Source organism: Oryx dammah, unplaced genomic scaffold (assembly GCF_014754425.2).
Source record: "Oryx dammah isolate SB20612 unplaced genomic scaffold, SCBI_Odam_1.1 HiC_scaffold_14, whole genome shotgun sequence".
Taxonomy (NCBI): Eukaryota; Metazoa; Chordata; class Mammalia; order Artiodactyla; family Bovidae; genus Oryx; species Oryx dammah.
In genome coordinates this window covers 5,089,944-5,103,033 of record NW_024070198.1, presented here as the reverse complement: position 1 = coordinate 5,103,033, position 13,090 = coordinate 5,089,944, and the positions used below count along the sequence as shown (strand labels likewise).

At 37.4% G+C, this 13,090-nt stretch overlaps 1 protein-coding gene across 8 annotated transcripts in view; it reads right to left on the bottom strand.

Moving 5' to 3' along the window:
- The window catches only part of PCDH15 (protocadherin related 15), an 874,191-nt gene that overhangs the window by 65,288 nt on the left and 795,813 nt on the right, over window positions 1-13,090 (bottom strand). The window lies entirely within an intron of this gene.

Below are 13,090 nucleotides of genomic sequence, written 5' to 3'. Positions count from 1 at the left end.
GGAGTCTTCTCCAGCACCACAGTTCAAAGGCATCAATTATTTGGCATTCTGCCTTCTTTACAGTCCAATTCACAAAACCATGCATGACCACTGGGAAGACCTAGCCTTGACTATATAAACCTTTATCAGCAGAGTAATGTCTTTGCTTTTCAACATGCTGTCTAGGTTTGTCATTGTTTTCCTGCCAAGAAGCAATTGTCTTCTGATTTCTTGGCTGCAGTCACAGTCCGCAGTGATTTGGAGCCCAAGAAGAGGAAATTTGTCACTACTTCCATCTTTACACCTTCTATTTGCCATGCAGTAATGGCAGTTTATAATATTAAATTTTAAAATTAAAAATATGTATCTAATATTATACACAATTAAAATTTTGTAAATGCATATACACCAGGACTATTAAGTTAATACTCTGGATTAGGCATATTTAGCACTATATATCTGAATATAATTTTGCTAGGGAATAACCATGTTTTGGGCTTCTCTGATAGCTCAGTTGGTAAAGAATCCACCCTCAATGCAGGAGACCCTGTTTGATTCCTGGGTTGGGAAGATGCATGGAGAAGGGATAGGCTACTCCAGTATTCTTGGGCTTCCCTGGTGGCTCAGCTGGTAAAGAATCTACTTGCAATGAGGGAGACCTGAGTTTGATCCCAGGGTTGGGAAGATCCCCTGGAGTAGGGAAAGGCTACCCACTCCAGTATTCTGGCCTGGAGAATGCCATAGACTATAGAGTCCATGGGGTCACAAAGCGTCAGACACCACTGAGCGACTTTCACTTTCAACCTCATGTTTACATATATTTTTTATATAAGCTCCAAATTCTCTGCATATAGTTGCCCATAGATGGCCTATCAGAAGTCATAAGCTCAAACTTCTTCAGGGACAAGGCGGATAACCTAAATGAGGAAAGCTGTCAAAAGTATGAAATAATAGGGAGAATTGGCAGTCTCTCAAATCAGAGAGCATATTACTCTGAAGAATTCAGCTACTGCTCATCTCTACTGAATATTGTGATGCAGATAAATAGGTCCAGATCTGCTGGAGTTTTCCATCTTTCAAGGAAAGAGATAAAATGTGAAATATTTACAACTAATTTGAAATCTTCAAACCATAATGTGGGCCTAATAATTCATGTGTGCAGATAGACTATATTGAGCCAGGAGTCTATCTTATTATCACCTATCAACGAGTTGCTAACACTGGCAGTTCCAACCTGTATCTCTAACTCATTAAATTTTCCTTAAACATGTACATGAATCTTGACTGTGTCCTCACACACACACACAAATCTAAGTTCATTAGAAAAAGAGGATTATCACAGTTTTTTTGTAACTCTATTTTATCTTTTTGCATCACTCCTGAATAAAAAGGACTAACATTACATATTACATATAACATTTTTTTGTTCTTTGTTTTGCTTTCTGTTTTAGTTTTGAGTAGTAAAAATAGATGATAAAAATCTCTAGAAAAATCTATATGAGTTTTGTGAAACTGTGTTTCCTTTATTCCTTCCTTCCCTCTCTTTCTTCTTTCCTTCCCTCTCTTTCTTCTTTCCTTCCCTCTCTTTCTTCCTTCTTCTCTTCCTCCCTTCCTTTTTCCTCTTTCAATATTGGGTGAGAGAATGTTAAAAAAAAAAAAAAGATCCAAAACAAACAGCCTGAAACAAATAGTAATCATGGACTCTTTTCTAAAGAAGATCAGATTTCTCGGCTTCTTTTGGAGTTTGATGGAACCATATGATGATGAAGTTCTGACCAATGGAAGTCAGTGCAAAAGAAGAAACAATACCCTATAATCTATCCTATGTGTGAACGTTCCCTTTCTTTGGCAGTATCTGTTTGAATAAAGAAGCCATAGAGCAGGACACAGACACATGATGGAAGGGAACTGAGCCACTGAATCTCAATTTGCAAGAGCTGTCAAGAACATCAGCCGACCATATATACTCTCATTGTTGGGTCATGCAAAAACAAACCTTGTTAGTTTAAACCACTGAAATTTTGGAGTTTTCTGTTACACAGTCAGCTTATCAAAACAAACACCCAGGGATTAATTACACATGGTTGAGCGATTTCCACTAATTGTAGATAATGAAACACTAGAATGTTTTATTCAGTATGGGGTAAAGGTAAAATTTCCCTTTGCATAAATAAGTTCTAAGTTTTGAAGGTTGTTTTAAAAGTAAAGTGTTAGAATGCAGTCAATTCATGTGCTGGATACTCTATTTAGAAGCAATATTTGGCCTTGAAGTTATAAGTAACTCTATCATTTATGTTTAAAAGACTGTCAGTACTTTCTCTTTATTCAGAAGGATAAATTACTTCAAAGAGAATTTTTAATTTGTTAAACAAACTGAATCAAGATTTAAAGTCCTCTGGAATATATACATATTAAGCTTATAATTTCTCAAAAAGATTTTTTGAAAATGATTTTGAAAACATGATTTTGTACACTTAAAATAAAAAAGTAATGCATTTTTAATTCTGAAAAAATAAAAAGTCAGACTGCATTTAACTCTAAAAGTAACTATCTCAGACATATCTACAAACAGTTAGATTTAAAAATTAAAATCTCTGTAAATGTATTGACATATACATATTATTTATGTAGAACATATATACTTTGTGCATATGAAGACAACAAGCTATTATAGTTTAAATTTTGATCTTCCAAAAATTTCCATGTCCTTGAATCATTGGTTTCTTCTATCATCTATAGCAAAGATATTTATGTTTAAGATTATTAGATTTTGTTTATATTACTTTTTCAGTAATGCCTATATGCAAATATTCTTACAAATGCACTTCAGTTTATTATAATAAATTTTTTAAAATTCTGCTTTAAAATTGCTTCATTTAATTATTTATGCCTTAATTACTAATGACACTTTTTCTAAACATCTTTTTTTTGGGGGGGGGTGATTTTTGTAATGGATTAAAGTTACTAGGTACAATCAAAAGAAAAAAAAAGAAAAAGCTAATATTTGTGCAACACATAATTTCAAAAACAGAGATTCTGAATCTTTTAAATTATTTCTCATAAAACTCTGATAATTCTTTTTTTTCTATTCACTTCTTTTTTTTTCATTTTTTCTTCTGAGCTTTTATTTTTTTAATTTTACTTTATTTTACAATACTGTATTGGTTTTGCCATACATTGACATGAATCCGCCACGGGTGTACATGAGTTCTCAATCCTGAACCCCCCTCCCACCTCCCTCCCCATACCATCTCTCTGGGTCATCCCAGTGCACCAGCCCCAAGCATCCTCTATCCTGCATCGAACCTAGACTGGTGATTCATTTCTTATATGATATTATACATGTTTCAATGCCATTCTCCCAAATCATCCTACCTTCTCTCTCTCCCACAGAGTCCAAAAGTCTGTTCTATACATTTGTGTCTCTTTTACTGCCTCGCATACAGGGTTATCATTACTATCTTTCTAAATTCCATATATATATGTGTTAGTACACTGTATTGGTGTTTTTCTTTCTGGCTTACTTCACTCTGTATAATAGGCTCCAGTTTCAATACAGTCCAATATAAACATAACGTGAGACCAAAAAAAAAAAAAAAAGCCAGATATGTATAATTTTCAATTTTCTGGTAATCATAATAGAAAGAGAAAAAATGATAAAATTAATTTAATAATACACTTAACCTAGTAAAATCAATATATTATCATTAGTCTGTTTAGGAAAAGTGAAAACGTTAGTGGGTCATTCCTGACTGACTCTTGTGACCTCATGGACTGTAGCCTGCCAGGCTCCTTTGTCCATGGGATTTTTCAGTCCAGAATACTGGATTTGGTTGCCATTCCCTTTTCAATGTGATCTTTCTGACTCGGATCAAACCCATGTCTCCTGTATGGCAGCTAGATTCTTTACCATCTGAGCCACCAGGGAAGCTAAAAAACTTATTAAGGAGAGTTTTTGTATGTTTTTCATACTAAGTCTTTGAAGTCCAGTGTGTATTTTACACAGTATGTCTAAATGCAACCTAACCACATTCCAAGTGCTCAGAAGCCACATATAGCAAAGAGTTAACACAATAGACAGCAAAATTCTAGAGGTTCACAAAGTTTCTTGCTTGGTCTGGTCACTGTTTCTTCCTAACTGGTTTCTGGTGCAATCTTACCTTTCTTGAAAAAGAAGAGGTATCTTAAGTACTTTTTTTTTTTGCTTTCAAATGATTGTGTATGTTGTTTGCAAACTCAAAATTCAAGTGGTAGTTTCTTCAAGATTAGTTTCAATGTAAAATCTAAAATCATGTTCAGTTACACTAAAATAACCTTATCCGTCTTCAATTTGAATGGACCTTTTGCCTATGAATTTTAAAAAACATCTTGCATTGGTCATTTGGAAAGTATTGGTTCACTGAATATTGCCAGTTTTTCAAATATTGACACATTACATTATACAATACCAAGGAAAAAATCACATTCTTTAATATTACCACTGATCTCATCAGAAAATCTCTCAGTAATGGCAAGCTGTCAAACTCACAGTGGTGAACACATGCTTCCCAATATACTAATTTGTACTTGAAAGCTTGAATGTCAACATTAACAACAAATACTGTCAGTTGTTTTCCTTGAATTGACAGTCTCACCTCATTTAATTTTTTGTAAATGCCCATCAAAAATTCAAGTCTGAATAACCATAGTTTATCTCTAGGTTTTTTTTTTTTTTTCAAATAAAAAGCTATTCCTTGAAAAAAGCAGCTAATTCAGCTTGCATAGAGCTTTTCTCTGAGACAGCATGAAACTTTCATACACATCAGAAGTGCTTTATACCTACTTCTTTTTTTTATTATAGAAAATATTGAAAATGTTTTTAGTTGAGTTGATATTTATTAAAAGTAACAAGTTTTATGGCCTAAATAAGGGCATTCTTAGTTGAAACAGGCTTCCTTTTTTTTTTCCTGTTTATGTATGGCTATGAAGCCATAGCCATTTTTGTGGCAGGGCAAATGCAACATGGTAAAAAGGCAAATCATGTCCTAGTATCTTCATGAAAGGAGCTTTGATCTCATGGACCCTGAAATGATTTGGGGTTTCTCTGGTTCTCATGGTGGAGAAGCAAATGGCAACCCACTCCAGTATCCTTGCCTGGAGAATCCCAAGGACAGAGGAGCCTGGCAGATTATAGTCCACAGGGCTGCAAAGAGTCAAACATGACTGAAGTGACTTAGCATGCATACAGGTTTTCATAGACTACCTGTGAGAACTGCTAACTTACACTGCAAGAGACGGGCCATTCATTCACTGAACACATAGGAATTTAGTACTCAATCTATGACAGGAATTATTCTAGGTGCTTGAGATATATTAGGGATTAAATTAAATTAATTTCTTAAAATGTCCTTATAGAGCTTTTCTGAGAAAAGAAATCACTAATATGATAAGCCCATTATTAAAAAAAAAACAACAGCTAAGTATACAGAGATGCAGTATGTTGCAGTATTAACTAGGATGAAGAGAGTATGCTTCATTGTGAAATACATTGTTACAAATATTTAGAAGAGATAAGGGAGCTAGTCCTGAACAATGCCAGGAAAGAACATTGTAGGTAGTGAAAGTGAAAGTCACTCAGTTGTGTCTGACTCTTTGTGACCCTATGGACTATACAGTCCATAGAATTCTCAGGATCAGAATACTGGAGTGGGTAGCTTTTTCCTTCTCCAGGGGATCTTCCCAACCCAGGGATCAAACCCAGATCTCCAGCATTGCAGGTAGATTTTTTACCAGCTGAGCCACTAGGGAAGTGCATTATAAAATTCTCTAAATTGAGAGCATTTTTTTACTATTGGAGGAATAGCAAACTGGCCAATATTATCAGGTTTGAAGGAGTTACAGGGAGAAGAGTAGAAAATAGATCATTGGAGGTCAGATTACCAAGGGCCTCATGGTCTTCTATAATCTAAAAATTTCTCTGAAAGAATCAGCTGATATTAGAAAGTTCTGAGCAGATAGATAACAGAACCTGAATTACATTTTAAGATATCACTTTACTTGCTATATTAAAGCCAGACGTTAGCAGGGCAAGAAAGAAAGCATACGAGCAAGTTAGTGAATTTGTGCAATGATGCAAGTGAGTCATGATGCTTGATCAAACAATCTGTAACAGTAGAAGTATTGAAAAATGTGAAGATAACACACATATGAAGTATATGTATGTGACAGTGTATATATACATATATACAACAATATTTACTCAGGAATTAAATGTATGGTTAAGTAGAGAAAGGAATTAAGAGACTAAGGAAAATACATGGGCAGAGGAGCCTGGCATGATACAGGTCCATGGGGTCACAAAGAGTTGGACATGACCAAGCACATTCACACACACACACACACACACACACAAGGTATTCAAAGTTCATTTGGTCATAGAGCAAAAATTGTGAAGACTATTGTGTCCTCTAACACAGGAATGAGGGCAATTGTGACGGCGCACAGAGTGTGGCCAAGAGGAGATACCCCACGTCCAGAAGTCAGGGGCAACGGCTGAGAGTGCCAGGCTGTGACGGCACAGGAATGGCCGAGAGGATCTACCCCACGTCTGAAGTCAGGGGCGACAGCCTGGAGGAGCATCCCCACGTCCAGGGAGCAGTGGCTGCTCGGGCGCAGGAGAGCCTAGAGGGGCTATTCTATTTTCAAGGTCAGGAGGGGCGCGGTGAGGAGATACCCCTCATCCAAGGTAAGGAGCAGCAGCTGTGCTTTGCTGGAGCATCTGTGAAGAGATACCCCACGTCCAAGGTAAGAGAAACCCAAGTAAGATTGTAGATGTTGCAAGAGGGCATCAGAGGGCAGACACACTGAAACCATACTCACAGAAAACTAGTCAATCTAATCACACTAGGACCACAGCCTTGTCTAACTCGATGAAACTAAGCCATGCCCGAGGGGGAACCTAAAACGGGCGGGTCATGGTGGAGAGGTCTGACAGAATGTGCTCCACTGGAGAAGGGAATGGCAAACCACTCCAGTATTCTTGGCTTCAGAACCCCATGAACAGTATGAAAAGGCAAAATGATAGGATACTGAAAGAGGAACTCCCCAGGTCAGTAGGTACCCAATGTGCTACTGGAGATCAGTGGAGAAATAACTCCAGAAAGAATGAAGGGATGGAGCCAAAACAAAAACAATACCCAGCTGTGGATGTGACTGGTGATAGAAGCAAGGTCCGATGCTGTAAAGAGCAATATTGCATAGGAACCTGGAATGTCAGGTCCATGAATCAAGGCAAATTGGAAGTGGTCAAGCAGGAGATGGCAAGGGTGAATATCAACATTCTAGGAATCAGCGAACTAAAATGGACTGGAATGTGTGAATTTAACTCAGATGACCATTATATCTACTACTGCAGGCAGGAATCCCTCAGAAGAAATGGAGTAGCCATCATGGTAAACAAAAGAGTCCAAAATGCAGTACTTGGATGCAATCTCAAAAATGACAGAATGATCTCTGTTCTTTTCCAAGGCAAACCAAACCATATCACAGTAATCCAAGTCTATGCCCCAACCAGTAATGCTGAAGAAGCTGAAGTTGAATGGTTCTGTGAAGACCTACAAGACCTTTTAGAACTAACACCCCAAAACGACATCCTTTTCATTTTAGGGGACTGGAATGCAAAAGTAGGAAGTCAAGAAACACCTGGGGTAACAGGCAAATTTGGCCTTGGAATGCAGAATGGGGCAAAGGCTAATAGAGTTTTGCCAAGAAATGCACTGGTCATAGCAAACACCCTCTTCTAACAACACAAGGGAAGACTCTACACATGGACATCACCAGATGGTCAACACCGAAATCAGATTGATTATATTCTTTGCAGCCAAGATGGAGAAGCTCTATACAGTCCACAAAAACAAGACTAGGAGCTGACTGTGGCTCAGATTATGAACTCCTTATTGCCAAATTCAGACTTAAATTGAAGAAAATAGGGAAAACCACTAGACCATTCAAGTATGACCTTAATCAAATCCCTTATGATTATACAGTGGAAGTGAGAAATAGATTTAAGGGACTAGATCTGACAGACAGAGTGCCTGATGAACTATGGACAGAGGTTTGTGACATTTTACAGTAGGCAGGGATCAAGACCATCCCCATGGAAAAGAAATGCAAAAAAGCAAAATGGCTGTCTGAGGAGGCCTTACAAATAGCTGTGAAAAGAAGAGAAGTGAAAAGCAAAGGTGAAAATGAAAGATCTAAGCATCTGAATGCAGAGTTCCAAAGAATAGCAAGGAGAGATAAGAAAGCCTTCCTCAGCGATCAATGCAAAGAAATAGAGGAAAACAACAGAATGGGAAAGACTAGAGATCTCTTCAAGAAAATTAGAGATATCAAGGGAACATTTCATGCAAATATGGGCTCGATAAAAGACAGAAATGGTATGGACCTAACAGAAGCAGAAGATATTAAGAAGAGGTGGCAAGAATATACAGAAGAACTGTACAAAAAAGATCTTCATGACCAAGATAATCACAATGGTGTGCTCACTCATCTAGAGCCAGACATCCTGGAATGTGAAGTCAAGTGGGCCTTAGAAAGCATCACTACGAACAAAGCTAGCGGAGGTGATGGAATTCTAGTTGAGCTATTTCAAATCCTGAAAGACGATGCTGTGAAAGTGCTGCACTCAATATGCCAGCAAATTTGGAAAACTCAGCAGTGGCCACAGGACTGGAAAAGGTCAGTTTTCATTCCAATCCCAAAGAAAGGCAATGTCAAAGAAAGCTCAAACTACTGCACAATTGCACTCATCTCACAGGCTAGTAAAATAATGCTCAAAATTCTCCTAGCCAGGCCTCAGCAATACATGAACCGTGAACTTCCAGATGTTCAAGCTGGTTTTAGAAAAGGCAGAGGAACCAGAGATCAAATTGCCACCATCCACTGGATCACTGAAAAAGCAAGAGAGTTCCAGAAAAACATCTACTTCTGCTTTATTGACTATGCCAAAGCCTTTGACTGTGTGGATCACAATAAACTGTGGAAAATTCTGAAAGAGATGGGAATACCAGACCACCTGACCTGCCTCTTCAGAAACCTATATGCAGGTCAGGAAACAACAATTAGAACTGGACATGGAACAACAGATTGGTTCCAAATAGGAAAAGGAGTACAGCAAGGCTGTATATTGTCACCCTGCTTATTTAACTTATATGCAGAGTACATCATGAGAAACACTGAGCTGGAAGAAGCACAAGCTGGAATCAAGATTGTCAGGAGAAATATCAATAACCTCAGATATGCAGATGACACCACCCTTATGGCAGAAAGTGAAGAGGAACTAAAAAGCCTCTTGTTGAAAGTGAAAGAGGAGTGTGAAAAAGTTGGCTTAAAGCTCAACATTCAGAAAACGAAGATCATGGCATCTGGTCCCATCACTTCACAGGAAATAGATGGGGAAACAGTGGAAACAGTGTCAGACTTTATTTTGGGGGGCTCCAAAATCACTGCAGTTGGCGATTGCAGCCATGAAATTAAAAGATGCTTACTCCTTGGAAGAAAAGTTATGAGCAACCTAGATAGCATTATTGAAAAGCAGAGACATTACTTTGCCAACAAAGGTCCATCTAGTCGAGGCTATGGTTTTTCCAGTAGTCATGTATGGATGTGAGAGTTGAACTGTGAAGAAAGCTGAGCACCGAAGAACTGATGCCTTTGAACTGTGGTGTTGCAGAAGACTCTTGAGAGTCCCTTGGACTGCAAGGAGATCCAACCAGTCCATTCTGAAGGAGATCAGTCCTGGGTGTTCTTTGGAAGGAATGATGCTAAAGCTGAAACTCCAGTACTTTGGCCATCTCATGCCAAGATTTGACTCATTGGAAAAGACTCTGGTGCTGGGAGGGATTGGGGGCAGGAGGAGAAGGGGACGACAGAGGATGAGATGGCTGGATGGCATCACTGACTTGATGGACATGAGTCTGAGTGAACTCCGGGAGATGGTGATGGACAGGGAGGCCTAGCATGCTGTGATTCATGGTGTTGCAAAGAGCTGGACACGACTGAGCGACTGTACTGAACTGAATTGATAGGCAGAAGAGATGTGATGAGGAAGAGAAGATTAGCAAACATCAAACAGGTCTTTAGTAGACATTCAAGTATAATTCTGCATGTACATTTTGATACATGAATTTGCTATTCAAGAATGAGCTTCAGAGTGAAGATATAAATTTGAACATTTTTAATATATATAGATAATCTTTTAATGTTGTGGGACTAAATGAGTTTAATGAGTCATAGGGTAAAGATAGAAAAGAGAATTAATATCTGAGCCCTAAGAAACATTGACTAAAGGGTCAGGAGAAGAAACTGACAGCAAAAAATGACTGAGAAAGACTGAGCAGTGAAGGAAGAAATAAAGAAAAGTGAATGGTGGCTGGCAAGCCTAGTAAAGGTAACATCAACCAAAGGTAGTTAATGGTTCAAATAAAATGGAGATTCAGATTACCAGGGCTTTTAATAAGTGAAAGTCATTGCTGATGTTGGCATAAGCAGTTTTGGATGAGTGTTAGGAGAGAAATTTTGATTTAAAAGGTGTTTAAGAGAGGGCTTCCCTGATGGCTCAGCAGTAAAGAATCTGCTACAATGCAGGAGATTACAGATTTGATCCCTGGTTTGGGAAGCTTCCCTGAAGAAGGAAATGATGGTCAAAGAGTGGGTGGTTTGAAGTGGAGGCTATAAAAGGAGTGTCATAAGTGGCAATGGCAAAAAAATAACTCAGGTTTTAAGTGGTTGCAACAGGATGAAAAGTAAAGCCATTGGAGGAAAGGCATTCAAGCAATTGCGAGTTCAGGATATTGGAAGAATCCTCTTTGTGTATAATGAAATTATCAAAATGTTGGAGGATTGTTGGAGAAAGTAATAGTAACTTGGGAGCCAAACTCATTGAGATATACTTGGGATTGACCAAGGCTTCGGAGTCCCAGGAATGAAGTAAGGCAGTTAGTGACAGTCAGATGATGAAAATCAAAGCTGATTCTGAGGAAGGAAGGAGGGTCTAGAGCAGTGGTGTTGCACACTGAGGATGCTATTCTGCCAGCAGGTAGTACGAAGACTGACAAAAACAGAAAAAAAATACAAACAAAAGCTTCTGCTTGAGGAGGCAGTAGCAGAAGTAGTGTCCTCAGGGGAGAATCAGATTTGCAATAAACAAGAAAGTTTTATCAAAGTTAAAAACTGTATCTTCATTCACTCTTACTGAATTTTTTCAATGATTTCCCATAAATTTTAGGGGAAAAGTTCCAATATTTTCAATATGTTCTACACCTTATATACTTCCATCTCCAGCCCTGTCTCATTCACTTTCCCTCCCTCACTGCCAAGCTGAGTAAATATCTGTCAGTTGTTGAGAACGGTCACAATTGCCCTTCCTTCTTGGTTCTGGCACTTGTTGTTTTCTTTGCATAAGTCATTTCTCTCCATGTCTTCCTTCTCTTTTCTGAAAGGATTTCAAATTTTATCATAAATGCATTATGACCTGATGTGAAGAGCTGACTCATTGGAAAACACTCTGATGCTGGGAAAGACTAAGAGGAGAAGGGAGAGACAGAGGGTGAGATAGTTAGATGGCATCATTTGCTCAATGGACATGAATTTGAGCAAACTCTGGGAGATGGTGAAGGACAGGGAAGCCTGGTTCGCTGCAGTCCATGGGGTCATAAAGAGTCAGACATGACTTAGTGACTGAACAACAACATATTTTGCTAGGAAGATTTCCTTGTATAAATATTGTGATTTACAAATACATCACATTATGATTATTTTGAATTGAATCTTTCTAAATATATTTTGGATAATTTTAGAGGTATATCTTAAATTTCCATACTATAGTGTATACAGTCCAAATAAGAAACCCACAAACTTAACATTGCTTATGTACATATCATATAGATAACTTATATAGTTATATTCTATTTATGTTTTTACAATATTGTAGTAGCCTTATTATTCAGCCTTAACAGGAAGAGAAATGACAATATGACTTTATATAAGGTTTACAGGTCTTATTTTGATTTTAAAGAAATCTATGCCAACCTTAATAGTTTGCATATCAAAAGCTTTTTACATTGGCCTTTGTTATAAATGAGAATGTTCTGGCCTTCATATCCATCATAATCATGGTGGTTGGTCTTCACCATTATCTAAGAAGAAAAATATTTGATTTATGTTGCATCTGAGTGAGAGAAAGTTGCCCAGTTGTGTCTAACTCTTTGCGATCCCATGGACGGTAGTCCACGGAATTCACCAGACCAGAATATTGGAGTGGATAGCCTTTCCTTTCTCCAGGGGATCTTCCCAACCCAGGAGTGAAACCAGGGTCTCCGGCATTGTAGGTGGATTCTTTACCAACTGAGCTATTGCATCTATTTGATGTTTAATCTTGTCCTGATAACTAAATGAGAACAGTAGAAATTGAAGATTTAATAAAGTATAAATAGCAAAAGAAAAATTATACTTTATGTGACAAATATTTCCAGTAACAATGATATTTATAACTTTTACTGATTTTATCAGAAAAAAAAATGTCTAAATAATCTACTCTTCTAAAGTAGCAATTTCATAGGATAGATGCTTTGGTGTTGAGTATTTTGAATAAATGTTAATATCAGACTGTCTTTGTTAATAACCTACCACTGAGCTTATGTATAGCCCAAGAAACAATAGAAAAGTGATTACTGACTGAAGCTAAATATATTGATAATTTAGTTAAGGGTCGCCAACATCATTAATGAGGAGTTTGGTAAAAGAAGGAGATCACATCTGCTGGAACATAAATTTGCTCTAATACATTTTTTGTTTCCTTAATTACAAAAGGCCTAAAAGTAATTTAAATAGTAATGAAAGTTTCATACATTTTAATTTCTACAGCAAAACTCTGTGAAGCATTTTAAAATTGTAAGTAGCTCCAGCCAACTTTATATTAAAAATGAGATCTTCAGACCAAACAGAAAACCAGTGCTAAAAACAATGCTGTCACAGTCATATTCAAAAACAATATGATTAATTTCTGAAATGTCAAAAAAATAAACCACCATAAAGCTCTAATTTTTTAATATTCTAAACTATATGTAGTAAC